The sequence below is a fragment of the Rhinoderma darwinii genome, chromosome 5 (assembly GCF_050947455.1).
Source record: "Rhinoderma darwinii isolate aRhiDar2 chromosome 5, aRhiDar2.hap1, whole genome shotgun sequence".
NCBI lineage: Eukaryota > Metazoa > Chordata > Amphibia > Anura > Rhinodermatidae > Rhinoderma > Rhinoderma darwinii.
This window is the reverse complement of record NC_134691.1, coordinates 212,093,314-212,103,498: the sequence shown is the minus strand read 5'-3', so window position 1 is coordinate 212,103,498 and position 10,185 is coordinate 212,093,314. Positions and strand designations below refer to the sequence as shown.

Here is a 10,185-nt window from a genome sequence, read left to right as displayed (position 1 = left end):
GGAAGAAGTTCTGAATACCTTAAAGTCCATGCAGAATAATAAGACTCCAGGTTTAGATGGATTATCTAAGGAATTTTATATTACCTTTTGGGACATCATCAAAATTGTTTTTGTCCAAATCATTCACTTGATTATTTCTACAGGGGAATTATCTGCTTCTATGAAGAATGGGGTGATTACTTTATTGTATAAGAAGGGTGACCGTAGGGATGTAAAAAACTGGCACCCTATTACTTTACTCAATGTTGATTATAAGGTGGTGGCGAAAATTCTCACATCCAGACTTAGCGCTGTGTTACCAGATCTTATCGGGCCTGCTCAGACATGTGCAGTGCCTGGTAGGCGTATTCATGAAAACCTTTTGCTGGTTAGGGATATTATTCATATGTCTTTATCTAATCGTTCGCTATTAGTTCTTACTTCCATTGATCTGCAAAAAGCGTATGACACAGTTTCACATCAATTTTTATTTTCTGTTTTACGTGCTTTTGGTATCCCTGCACAGATGCTGCGAGTCATTCAAAGTATGTATTCGGAGGTTACTAGCTGTGTTCAAGTTAATGGTTCCCTAGGCGACCCTTTCACGGTTTCTTCTGGGGTGCGACAGGGGTACCCTTTGTCGCCAGTACTTTTCATTAGTGTCATGGAAACTTTTATTCAGTCTGTTATTAAAGATAAAATAATAAAAGGTTTCTTTCTCCCAGGGTCTCAAGGTGAGGCAGTAAAATTACTGGCCTATATGGATGATGTGGTGTTGGTTAACACATCCCAAGCGGACCTGAATAGAGCAAAATTACATTTACGTATTTTCTGTAATGTGTCTGCCATGTCTGTAAACTGGGATAAATGCAAATACTCAACGTTTGCGGCTGTCACACCTGTACAAGACACACAGGTGCCCCATGACCCACAGGGACTGACTATTCTGGGGGTTCATTATGATCAGGCGTTAAAAGGTAGCCAATCCTTTCAGAAGTTGGGTGAAAGAGTAACACAGAAGCTGAACTTCTATAAGACCAGGCAAATGTCTCTTTTTGGGAAGGTGCTCATAATAAAGGCAGTCATCTTGCCCATGACTTTTTATCTCACCTGTGTTTTCACTCCCTCCAGCAGGTGGATACAGCAAATGACCAGAATATTGTGTATCTTTCTATGGGGCTCAAAAGCTGCTCGTGTCAAATGTCTGAAATTACCCATTAACGGTGGTCTACATTTTCCTGACATTGCTTTTCTAGCTCACATGCACTACTGGTTATTAATACACAAGTTAGTACTATCTAAAAGATGGGCCGGTCACATGATCCGATATTTGGGTGGCTGGATGTTTCATAAATGGGGTTGGTTACCGTTGGATTGAACCAAACCTTGGGCCTTTGTTGCGCCACCTTTTTACTTTGCACTACAATATTTCAAGAATAAATATAATCTGGAATCCTTGGGATTACTAAACACCAGTAAAATTCATATTCTGAAATGGTACCGGAAGGATGAAATTGTAACGAACATAGCTGACCTGTCTAGCTCTCAGGCTAAAAATGCATGGAAAATGGTCAGCGCTTTGCCAGTGTCACCCAAACAAAGGGAGGTGACATGGTTATCCTTTCATGAGGCGCTTCCAACAAAGGCGTTCTTAAAACGCAGAGATATGGCGCCATCTGAACAGTGTCCGAGGGAAAACTGCGGTGACATAGAAACCGTATTTCACTTGCTTTATGGTTGTCCCTATGCCAAACAGGTCATTGCTAAGTTAAAGCGTTTGTTTTTAGAACTTACTGGCATCTCTTCTGCCTCTGTCAGCATGTTACTTTATGGGGTAGGCCTTACAATGTCTGTGCAACACAGACTAGTGTGGATGTTCACTATTGCCCTGCGTAAAACTTTATGGGACTCACGAAATATTCTGGTTTATAAAAAGGACAAAATGTCTGTTGATGACTGTATTAAATTGTTTCTCAGTAGATTGTATTTTATGTACAAGCTTGATTGTAAACGTTCTGGGTCAGATTCTGAGGGGATCTGGAAGGTTAAGAAATGGAAACATTGGGTGTGATTATTTTGTACATTACTTGTGTGAACTGAAACGATTGTATGACACTGACATTGTTCTGATTGTATTATGATGTATATTGTACTTGTATTTTGTTTCAATTGATCAATAAAAACTTTTGTAAAAAAAAAAAAAAAAAAATCTGTTCTTATCAGTTTAATATCTGATACGTCCCCTATCTGGGGACCATATATTAAATGGATTTTTAGAACAGGGAGATGGAAATAGAGCTTGCTCTGTCCACTCCACGCATTGACCTGGTATTGCAGTATTTCCAGGACCGGTGCACCCTTTCATTATGTGTTGACTAAAATCAGATTCCAAAAGTGTTTTTTGTGTTTGCCATTGTTTCTGTCTTTCTGAAGGGATCTCCCCTTTTAATCCCATTATTTCAACACCTGTTGGACAATGCATGAGTGATAATGAGCTAATTGATTAAATGCAATTAATGAATAGATTGCCACCTCTTGTTTTGTGTCGTCTGTGTTTCCGGCATTTCACATTGGAACAGCTCATTCACCTTCCTTGTCTTCTCTCCGCCCTCCCTTTTAGGTAAGTTAAAGAGCTGCACCTGAGCCAGCCACTGATTGATGCAGCACCACAGTCAAATAGTGGAGTGGAGTAGGGGAACAGCAAACAGCCATTAAAGCCGCCCGCCCGCCCGCCACAATGGACCTACCTGTGTACACTAGATGGATGTGATGGAATGTACTGTCGTCCCTACATTTCAAGAAGGAGTAAGAATTGCAGTTGCAACAAAGCCTTGCTTGCCTACAAAGAGAGCAGCAATTTGGATTTGTTACTATGTTACCTAGAAGAATAACAAACTGTGCAAGGATGGAGGTTGTAGGAGCAAAGAGAAGTTGTCTGTAAAGTTGGTGGATGCCTATTTTCCATTTTGCAGTCCCTTGTCTCCCTCTTGTGGCCTCCTGGAGTCAACTAGCTGTGCAGACAGACAACCCGGGGGCCACCTGTTGCAGTGTTGCCCTCTTAGGCAACACTGAGTGACTGACTGAGCCGCACCGTCTAATATAAGGTTCAGACGGAACTTTGCACGTGTCATAGTGGAGCCCTCAGGAGCCAGAGCCAGCTTTCTGACATCATAATGGGGCCTCAGACATAAAAGCCTGAGCCCAGGCAGTGTTGGTCAGTGCTGCTCAGCAGGCAGCACTGTTATGCAGGTGATTGAAGGCGTGAAGGGAGAAGGGGTGGCTGTGGGCATGCACTTGCTGCTGCTGCCATTGTTTGTCTGCACGGCAGGAGGGCATTTGGGCGTTGCCAGGAAGGCGTTTTTATATAGATTCCTCCGCTTTCTGCACAGCATTGTGGTGCAAGCAAAAGAAGCAAATCCTGTCTAGCTTCCTCTCCGGCCTTTATTCACCTCCCGAATGCCTGGCTGTGCTTGTCTGAGTGTGTGAGCCGGCAGGGCCCCATGGAATTGCCTAGGAGTAGGCTGAATCGCTGCAAGGGGTGAACAGCAGTATTGGGCAGGCTCTGGCAACGCGCGGCACATTCGGGTTATCGCTTCTCGGCCTTTTGGCTAATCTCAAGGGGTTGGTCAGGAGGTCCGTCTGAGTGCTCGCCCTTGGCCTTGTGGCATCGCTGGTTCACCAGCTTAAGCCACCTGCTGCTTTAGGGGGTGAGCGAGGAGACAAGGAAGGCGATCGCAGGAGATATGGCAACGGTGGGTCCGTCTGCGCCAAATACAGTGCGGCTGTATATTCTGGAAGAGAAGAAATTCGTGTGGACCGTGACGGACGTGCAAGGAAAAATCGTGGAGGATACCCCGGTACATGATCTTTTGTACTCAAGCTTTTCCTACCCAAGGATTCTACGACATCTCATTTACTACCCAGGATGCCTGTGCTACTTGTTATGCGAGAAGTCAAGAGCTTGCTGATCACCCTAACTTGGAAGAAGTAAAGTTCGTGCTTGGACTGCAGAGGACATCTGTGACTGTGCAGATGTACAATCCCTTTGTGAAGGATGAAGAGATCATGGCTCTCCTGAACAGGTATGTCTCTCCTGGGGAGAAACGTCGCAATGTTCTTGGAACATTTAATGGACTACGCTGTTTCTGGGTGGAGTTCAAGCTGCATGAGAGTGGTTATGGGGGTGTGACGCATCCTCCCCAGACCTTCTCCATTGGGTCCAATAGAGGATACCTGTTCTATCCTGGACAGCCTTCTTTTTGCAGAGACTGTTTCTGTTTTGGTCACACCAAAGAAGACTGTCCAACTGGTCCTGTGTGCAGGAACTGCTTTAAAGCTGGTCATAGAACAGCAGATTGTGAGGAGGCCCGGAAGTGCCATTTCTGCAATTCCTCAGAGCAGCTGGCTAGGCAATGTCCTGGAGTTAACCCTCTCCAAGCTAGAAGATCGTACGCTGGGGTGGTGAGTGGACAAGCACCTGTGGCTTTTATCTCGTCAATGGAGATTCCTACAGGAATTGAGTCTCAGGTAGTTGAGCAGGAATCTGGCTCTGTTGCGGTTCCGGACCCCCTGATGGCAGAGGAGGAGGAGCCTCCTGTGGTGGTGGAGGAAGGAGCCGAGGTTATTACAGTGGTGCCCGAGATTCCGGAAATGGACGTGGACAAGGCTTCCCTTAAAAGGAAGTCAGAAGGAACTGACTCTGTTTCTTCCACAGATAAGGATGCAGAACCTCCTGATGCAGAAGGTGGAGAGGAGGAGGAGGAGACTTCTGTGGACTCTGATGCCTCTTCTCTAGACCAGGGTTACCTGGAGAGGAGTAGTGTAAAAAAACTTGCCTGTACCCTGAGTTTTGTAAAAAGTGTAAAGGAGATCAGGTTAAATAGAAAAGAGTGGACAGAGATGCAGGAGGTGCAACCTCCTGAGGACAAACCGGGTATTTCTAGAAGGAGAACGAAAAAAAATGGGAAAAAATCATGATTGTAATATAATGCTTATTTTTCCCTTTTTTCCTTAAATGTTTATATGTTGCTTTCTATAGGTTCTCTTAATGTTAGGAGCATTAAATCTGCTGTAAGGAGAGCGGCTATTTTTTCTTCTGTTGCTGCTTACCCTAACGACATCTTGTGTTTACAGCAATGTTGCCTTGAAGATGAACCTATAGTGGCGGAGTGGACTTGTGGGCCAAGCGTCTGGTCCACTAGTAAGAAAAAGAATGGTGGGGTGGGAGTTTTAGTTAGAGGTTTTGATTTTGTGATTAAAGAAATAATTCATGTTATTCCTGGCAGGGTCCTTTTAGTTAATTTTGAAAAAAATTGTGTTTTGTTTAAAATTCTTAACGTTTATGCCCCTCCTGACAGAAAGGAGAGAGAAGAATTAATTGAACGGTTGTATTTTTTCTTGGGTGGTATGGGTCATACCATATTAGTGGGAGATTTCAACTGTATTTTGAGGGATGGTGATAGAACTGGTGGGGGAGGTAGGGTTGATAGGAGTGGTAAACAGCTAAAAGAAGTTGTTAGTTTATTTGGGTTGCAGGATGCTTTTCTGCAGTGTAAGGGTATGTGCACACACACTAATTACGTCCGTAATTGACGGACGTATTTCTGCCGCAAGTACCAGACCGAACACACTGCAGGGAGCCGGGCTCCTAGCATCATACTTATGTACGATGCTAGGAGTCCCTGCCTCGCTGCAGGACAACTGTCCCGTACTGAAAACATGATTATAGTACGGGACAGTTGTCCTGAAGCGAGGCAGGGACTCCTAGCATCGTACATAAGTATGATGCTAGGAGCCCGGCTCCCTGCAGTGTGTTCGGTCCGGTACTTGCGGCAGAAATACGTCCGTCAATTACGGACGTAATTAGTGTGTGTGCACATACCCTAATAATGATACTGATGGTTTTACTTATTTCTCTGATAGAGGAAATGTTAGTTCTCGTATTGATTTTTGTTTCTTTTCCAGATATTTTGAAGTTAATCGTTTCCTTTTGAGAAGGTTGCCGTTTACGGATCATGCCATGCTTGAATGTGTCGTGAGTATAGAAAATGAATGTCCGTATGGGAGAGGTGTGTGGAAGTTAAACGTTTCCTTATTGGAAGACGAAAGTGTGTGTGAAAGCTATTGTGAGTGTTTTAGGAGATGGATGAATAAAAAGAGTGATTTTGAGAGTGTGGTAGAATGGTGGGAATGGGTGAAGGGAGAAACAAAACGTTTCTTCATCAAAAAAGGCTGTGAGAAAGTGAGGAGAGAACGTGAGGAGTATGAGAGATGGCAGACGAGGTTGGAGTATTTGGAAACTTTGCAAAAGGGTGGATGGGATATGAAAAAAGACATTCAGGATACGAGAGAGAAGATCAGATCTTGTTTACAGGAAAAAGGTAAAAAAATTATAGCTCAGGCTAAGATGATTGTGAAAGAAAAGGATGAGAAGTGTACAAAATTTTTCTTTAAGAAAGTGTATGGAAAGAGAGTTGGAATGGAGTGTGTGTTAAATGAAGATGGTGTGGAGGTAAGTGGAAATGATGGTGTGATTGATGAAGTACAGAAGTTTTATTCAAAACTGTTTGCTAGGAAGGAAAGAGTGAGAGATCTGGAAGAAGAGTGTTTGGACAATATAGAGAAAAAGTTAGATAGAATGGCTGAGTGAGGAGATTAAAATGGAAGAAGTTGTGAATGTGGTTAAAAGTATGAAGAAAGGGAAAGTGGCTGGTAGTGATGGATTGCCTGTCGAGTTTTATTGTAAGTTTTGGGATATGATTGGTATTCATGTTTTTGAAGTGTGTAAGGAAGTGCTGGCGAGAGGGAGATTGTCTAGAAGTATGAGTGAGAGTGTGGTTGTGTTATTATATAAAAAAGGTAATTAAAAAAAAAAACTAAAAAACTGGAGGCCTATTGCGCTCCTTAATTGTGACTATAAGATTATTGCTAAAGTGATTGCTGACAGATTGAGGAATGTTGTGGACAAGATGGTGGGTGAAGAACAAGTGTGTGCGGTGCCCGGGCACCAAATATGTTTGTTTTGTTTGCGCGATGTGTTGTATGATTGTAAAGAGAGGAAGCAACCTATTGCTGTGGTGACTGTGGATTTTGAGAAAGCGTATGACAGAGTGGAACATGATTTTATGTTTAGTGTGTTACGGAAAATGGGTGTGCCTGACTATGATTGGTTGGATTAAAGTATTATATACCAATATTGTAAACTCATTTTAAAAATGTAGATAAAAATAGTTTTTTAAATTTTAAGAGTGCTCATTATAAAAAATAGACCATTAACATTCCTCACAGCCAATACAGGAGCATTAGAAAAAACTGTTCATCCACACAAGTATATATAGATCAATCATTGATTGAAGGAAGAAAAAAATATCAAGGAAGACAATTTATTATGTCCCAACACAGACATTGCACATAAAAAAATATTCCAGTAATTTTTTAACCACATATAATTATGACCACAAAATGATCAGACACTCTTTATACAAACACTGGGATATTTTACAGAGCGATCCAATTCTAAACAAAATTATCCCAAATAAACCAGGGATTACCTTCCGCAGAGGAAGAACAATAAAAAACATCATAGCACATAGTAGACAGAGTCAAAACTCATAATTCCAACAGTGACTTCCTAGAAAAACCTATAGGGATTTTTAAATGTGCCAAAAAAACCTGTTTATGCTGTCAGAGCATTAACGCTGGAAAGAAAGAAATTATGTCAAACACAACCAAAGAAAAATTTCAAATCCATTCACACTTGAACTGTGATTCGGATTATGTGATCTACATGATAGAATGTGAATGTGGGCTGCAGTACATAGGGAGAACAACACAGACACTCCGCAGCAGGCTGAATGGACACCGCTTTAATGCCAAAAAAGGCTTTTTAAAACACAGTATATCGAGACATTTACTACAGCACCATCAATCGAACTTTAAAAACATTAAAATTTCACCTATAGAACAGATAGGTACAAGTACACAAAATAGAATACAAACACTGAACAAAACAGAATCGTTTTGGATTTTTAAATTCGAATAACTGAGCCCAAACGGACTAAATGAACAACATACAAAAAAACTAAATTATAGAATTTATACCAGGGAAAAACAAAAAACCAAGGAAACATAGACATAAGTAAAACGGTGTTCACTCGGGTAAAGAAGAAATATGATACTCCAAAAAGATGTGTAAAGTTGAAACAGCAAAAACAACATATAGACTGTTCAAATCAGGACATCCGAACAAAATCACAACACACTGACTAGAGAGAAACGAAAAAACAGTTAAAATATATATAGAAGTCATACAGTGTCCCTTAGCATAGGGAAACAATATGACACTCCAAAAGGAAGGTGTTATTGATAACACCGACGGGACCCTTTATAAGAAGACAATAAAACGAATAGAAAATACCCCTGCCAGGGAGACACAAATAATGGTCCAATATGGACATGAGAGGAATTTTTTCAAAGAATCTATATATTCAGAGTGTCACTTATGTGTTTTTCTCTCCCTTTTTCTGCATATTGACTGTTTTGACTGTTTATACAAACGCATGTCTTCACCTTACAACTTTGAACGCTGACCCGCTTGAGTTCTTTGGCGGCTTTTACCTTGAAGCTCCACCCTAATTAGTGCAATTAACATCATCCCAAACAAGTCTATATATGCATACATTTAAAAAAAAAAACATCATTTTTAACTGCCTGACGAAGACGCCAGTCCGGCGTTGAAACGCGTTGCAGCTCTCCCTTATTTATCTTCCTATCCATCGAAGTTTTTATAAGTTGTCACTTATGTGATGTGAAAAAAATATTTTTTACCAAAAAACGGGTCTGGAGTGAACGAAATTTCTGCTACACGGAAGCGCCCAAAGAAAGGAGTCTTTTTGCCACAACTCGTATATACCAATATTGTAAGTAAGGTACAAGTTAATGGGTTTTTAAGTCGGGAAGTAAAAATTAACTCGGGTGAGACAGGGGTGTCCCCTGTCTCCTATATTGTTTATTTGTGTTATTGAACCTTTGTTAGGAATGATTGGGAGAGATAAAGTTATGCGTGGGGTGGATGTGCCTGGTAGTGGGGGTAGGGATCTGAGAGTGATTGGCTATATGGATGACGTGACGTGACGATTGTGTGTAAATATCATGCTAGTCTGGTGAGAATAAAGTTGTTGATTGAGTGTTTTTGTATGGCGAGTGCGTTTAAATTGAATGTGGATAAGAGTGGATGCAAATTCTTTGGTGAATGGAGAGAGCGTGAGATGAGTGTGTGGACTGTTAGAGAGGGTGGGATTGAGGTTTTAGGTATCATTTTTAATAATGATCTACTTGGGAAACAAAGCTGGGATATTGCCCATGATAAAATTAAGAAGAAGGTGGAATTTTGGTCTCTTAGGACCTTATCTTTAGAAGGCAGGATTCTTATTATTAAAGCAGTTCTTATTCCTATTATTTTGTATATTAGTAATGTTTTTCCAGCACCTGATAGGTGCTTGAAATGGATTATAAGATTCATTTTCATGTTCTTTTGGAATTCAAGGATAGAGAAGTTGAGTCGCGTGAAGGTTATGAAAGGAAGAGATAATGGTGATAAAGGTGTGACGAATGTGGAGAGGTTTTTGGCTGTAAAGTATGTAAGTAATTGTGTGAGATTGAGCAAAAAGGATTGTTTGGCTGGTTGTATGGTGAGATTTTTGTCTGGGAGTGTGTTGAGAAAGTATGATTTGATTGAGTCTGATCTGAGGAGGCCTGTAAGATTTAATGCACCTTGGTTTCATGTGAGAATTGAGAGATGTATTAGGAGGAATGACTTGAGTGGTGTGTCTGCTGAAATGTGGTGTGACAGTAAGAAAGTTATGAAACTTTTGGATACAAGAGAGAGTATGGAACGTGTGAATGGTCTGAATATGACAGAAAGCATGGAAGTGTGGAAAAAGGTGAATGACAAAGAATTAGTTAATAAGCAAAAAGATATTGCTTGGATGGCAGCTCATGGCTGTTTACCCACAAGGGAATTTCAGAGAAGGAGAAGACTAGTGGATAGTGAAATTTGTCCTAGAGCGAATTGTGCAAATTGTGAGAATGGTATTCATGTAATGTGGGAGTGTGTGTATGCTAAAGAAGTATGGAGAAGGATGAGAAGAATGATTAAAGGTTTGATTGGGGTTGAGATTTTATCTTTTAGGATGATGATGTTTGGTT

General features: G+C 41.1%; 1 non-coding gene across 1 annotated transcript; it reads left to right on the top strand.

Annotated features, from left to right (window-relative positions):
• The first annotated feature begins 2,158 nt into the window (after positions 1 to 2,158).
• On the top strand, positions 2,159 to 2,341 carry LOC142653846 (U2 spliceosomal RNA). The gene has a single exon (XR_012848701.1). It is a non-coding gene; the product is annotated as a U2 spliceosomal RNA (small nuclear RNA).
• Positions 2,342 to 10,185: the final 7,844 nt, after the last annotated feature.